The 4,544-nt window shown below is 45.9% G+C and overlaps 1 pseudogene; it reads right to left on the bottom strand.

Annotated features, from left to right (window-relative positions):
• Positions 1-2,408: 2,408 nt before the first annotated feature.
• LOC142441297 (large ribosomal subunit protein eL42-like) lies at positions 2,409-2,742 on the bottom strand (annotated as a pseudogene).
• Between the last annotated feature and the right edge of the window lie 1,802 nt (positions 2,743-4,544).

Raw genomic sequence — 4,544 nt, 5'->3', positions numbered from 1 at the left:
GTGTACAGTAACTTTTTCCCTGTCCCCCTTTTGCACTTACCTTTCTGTTCTCTCTTTTTTATATATAAATAAACTTACCTCAGTGGACTCACCTTATTCTTGTCCTTTTGTACTTGGCTCACTTCACTTAGCATAATTTCCTCCAGTTCTTCCCATGTGTTGATATGCTTCATGCATTCATCACTGCTTTTTAGCGATGCGTAGTACTCCATTGTATGTATGTACCACAGCTTTTTAATCCTTTCATCTGTTGATGGGAATTTGGGTTGTTTCCAACTCCTTGCGACTGTGAACTGTGCCGCAATGAACATTGGAGCACAGATGTCTGGCCATGGTTTGTTTCTTGCCTCTTCTGGGTATATGCCCAGTAGGGGGAATCCTGGGTCACATGGTAATTCAATTTCCATCTGTAAAACTCTCTCTTAGGCTCTTTTGCGTGGCACAGGCCTGCCTGCTCCAGGACGTAAGTCTACTTCCGCCAGGTAGGACTGGGCAAAGCCCAGCACTCGGGGATGGCCAGGCACCAGGACGTAAGTCCACTTCTGTCAGGTGGGACCGGGCAAAGCCCAGCACTCAGGGATGGTCGGGTTTTCAGGTCAGCTGACGCCAGCGCCCCCAGGGGGGTGTTGTGGATTGGACTTGGGTGTATGGGACCAGCCCTGATTTCACATGAAGGTATAGCCCTTTTGGTAAGGGCTGTCTTGGTCCCGAGCCAGGATTAAGGTAGGGTCATCTTGACTCAGCCTCTCGTGAGCTCCAGGCAGGCAGCAACGGGGAAGATGCCAGCGCCCTGACCACAGCTCCCCTCCCCCAAGTGCTACTCAGAGAGGTTAGCACCACCTTGTTGCACCCACCGAAAGGGCGGGACTCCCTAGAGAGCCAGAAGCCTGATTATGGTCCCAGCCTACTAGAGTGAAAAGAAGTCCCAGCTGGGGCTGCTAACTACAAGGTCAGGAGTTTGAAGCCACCGGCCGCTCAGAGGGAGAAAGATGAGGCTTTCTACTCCTGTAGACAGTTCTACCCAGGAAGAAAGGGGGAACCCATCACCATGTGATCAGATGTATAACCCCCCCCAAACAACAGAAACATGGGTGAAGAGAAATGCATACGGACAGTGTAAGATATGAAAATAATAATTTATCATTTATCAGTGGTCAGGAGCGTAGAAGGGTGGAGAGGGAGGGAAGAAAGTGGAGCTGATAACGAGGCTCAAGTAGAAAGAAAATGTTTTGGAAAAGATGATAGCAATATATGTACAAATGTGCTTGGTACAATTGATGTATGGATTATGTATGATGCATGTATGTATTATTCTAAGAGCTACAGGAGCCCCCAATAAAATTCATATATAGACACACATATGTACAGATACATATATATATATATCTATAGATATATAGAGTTCTACCCTGTCCTCCCAATAAAGTGGCTTTGAAGCAATAAATAAAAAGTTCTACCCCGCCAAAAAACAAAACAACAACTCTCTCTTATACATACTTGTTTCTGTGGATTTGTTTCTCTAAAGTACCCAGACTAACACACCTTGTTACATGTGGTGTAAGGCTGGGTTCTCTTGAGAAGCAAGCCAATGACAGCTGTATTTTGGTTAGGTGCTCTTGAGTCGGTTCCAACTCAGCACACCAGGGCAAAGCACTGCCAGGTCCTGCCCACAGTCATCGCTATGCTTGAGCCTGTGACTGCAGCCACTGTGTCCGTCTTGTTGGAAGTCTAACTCTTTCACAGACCCTTTACCAAGCACAAGGTCTTTGTCTAGGGACTGATCCCTCCTGGTGCCATGTCCACAGTATTGGAGGCAAACTCTCCATTCTTCTAAGGAGCACTCCGGGTGTGCTTTTTCCATTTGCCAATATTGCATTCAAATGCATCAACGCTTCGGCCTTTCTTAATCACTGTCCAGCTGTCGTGTGCGTACAAGGCAATTAAAAACACCATGGCTCCTCATCCCCCCTCCCTCATGAACCCTTGATAATTTTTATAAATTATTATTTTTTCATGTCTTACATCAATCGATGTCTCCCTTCACCCACTTTTCTGTTGTCTGTCCCCCTCCGAAGTGGTTATATGTAGATCATTGTGATCCGTTCCCCTTTTAACCTCCCACCTTCCCCTTCCCCTCTTGGTATCGCTACTCTTATTATTGTTCTGAGTTTATCTGCCCAGGATTCCCTGTGTCTCCAGCTGATACCAAGGGCTCAAGTAAAAAGAAAATGTTTTGAAAATGATGATGGCAACAAATGTAAAAAGGCGCTTGACACAATGGATGTATGGATGGATTGTGATCTAAACCCCCAGTAAAAAGATTGGGTTTTTTTTTTTCGAGTAAGAATGTAACTATATTTTCTTACAGATAATTCTAATATTGATTCAACACTAAGATAAAACAAGGCTTAGAACTGGATCACTTGGCCCTTACTCTTATCACCTCCTAGTTCAAAATGCTTGCATCTTTTAATGGCCAGCATCCTCTTGGACCTGCAATTAGGCTCCACGCATTCAAGCCTCAGCACGATCTTCTTTGTGGTTTTAGCCTTCTTCCGGAAAATTGGCTTTGTCTGCCCACCATAGCCACTCTGCTTCCGATCGTAGTGCCTCTTTCCTTGCGCTTACAGGGAATCCTTGCCCTTCTTATACTGGGTCACTTTGTGAGGTTGATGCTTGCCGCACTTCTTACAGAAAGTTCTTCGGGTTTTGGGTACATTGACCATCTTTGCAGAGATATGGTCTTACACCGTGTAAACAGGAACCCGAGAGCCTCAAAGAGATTGTTTTTTAAAAAGAGACCAGTCCCTGGAAAAGGACGTCATGCTTAGTAATGTCAAGAGGCAATGAAAATGAGGAAGTCCCCCAGCGAGACGGCTCGACAACAACAGCCTCAAACCTAAGAGCACTTGGGAGGCAGGCACAGGCCGGAACTGGCTCAAGGGCACCTAACGAGTGGAAGGCTGGGGTAAGCTTCCCCCGTATCATTCTCCTAGGACAGCCCTGGTTCCCCGCAAAGAATGAGATGTGCATTGTCGTAATGGCAAATCCTGGATACAACTGCCCTGGATTTTTCTCACTGGTGTAATTAAAAAATTAAAAAAAAACAACGTTTCCTACTAAGCCCATGATCATTCTGTGACTTTTGAGACAACTTATCAAGAACACTCCTTTGGAGTCCAACACACACAGTCACCGTACTGTCTCAGCTGACCGCTCTGCCTTGAATGCCATTACTGGCTCAGCAGCTCCCCTCGCACGGCAGCAGATGAAGGGGGAGAGAGGAGCACATCCTGGCCCACCAGGCTGTGAGGACGATGTTCCCAATTAGAGCAGCCAGTTCACAGAGAGGACCACATGGCCATCCCCACTATGAGACATGATGCCCCTCACTGACCCATAGCTCTATAGGGGACAACACTGGAGACACAGTGTGAGAATTGCACCCGATCAGATCCTGCCACACAGAGGCAAAACATTAAGGGGGTGCAACAGAACAGCAAGGGAATGGAGTGGCAAGGTTCCCAGGGAATGCTGAAGGTGGACTTTGGGGCCAGGGCGTGGTGCCCCAACAGACTGGACTGGAAAACACTCCTAAAGGCCAACAAACCTTGAATTAACTACAGGCTTTTTATTTTCTTTTGTTTGTCATTGGTTTGTTGTATATTGTTGCTTGGTTTTGCTCTGTCTTGTTTTTTGTGCATGTTATTATCTCCACAGGTCTGTCTAAATGAGATAGGCTGGATGAGCAATCAGAGGAGAAAACAATAGGACCGTCAATTCCGGGGGACGTGGGAGAGGGGGGTTGGGGGAAAGGTAGTGGCGTTAATAAACCCAGGGACAAGGGAACAAGTGATCCAAATTGGTGGTGAGGTGGTGGTGGGAGACCTGGTAGGGCATGATCAAGGGTAATGTAACCAAGAGGAATTACTGAAACCCTGGTGGGGACTGAGTATGATAGTGGGACAGGAGGAAAGTTCAGGGAAATAAGCTAGGAGGCAAAGGGCACTTATAGAGGTCTAGATAAAGACATGTACATATGCAAATATATTTATATATGAGGATGGGGGAATAGATATATGTGCATATATTTATAAGTTTAGTATTAAGGTAGCAGAAAGACATTGGGCTTCTCCACTCAAATACTCCCTGAGTTCAAGAATACTTTCTTCTATTAAATTGGCATTATATGATGCTCACCTTCCCGACACGACCACTGAAGACAAGGCGGGTGAATAAGCAAATGTGGTGATTAAAGCTGATGGTGCCCAGCTATCAAAAGATATAGTGTCTGGGGTCTTAAAAGCTTGAAGGTAAACAAGTGGCCATCCAGATCAGAAGCAACAAAGCCCACATGGAAGAAACACACCAGTCTGTGTGATCGAGATGCCGAAGGGATCAGTGATCAGGCATCATAGAACAAAAAATCATAGCATTTTATGCTCACCTCCCTGATAGGATCGTTGAAGACAAATGAGTGCATAAGAAAATGTGGCAAAGAAAGCTGATGGTGCCCAGCTATCAAAAGATATAGCACCTGGGTT

The sequence above is a fragment of the Tenrec ecaudatus genome, chromosome 2 (genome assembly GCF_050624435.1).
Source record: "Tenrec ecaudatus isolate mTenEca1 chromosome 2, mTenEca1.hap1, whole genome shotgun sequence".
In the NCBI taxonomy this organism is placed as follows: domain Eukaryota; kingdom Metazoa; phylum Chordata; class Mammalia; order Afrosoricida; family Tenrecidae; genus Tenrec; species Tenrec ecaudatus.
Note: the sequence above shows the minus strand (reverse complement) of the source record. Positions and strands in the feature narration are given on the sequence as shown.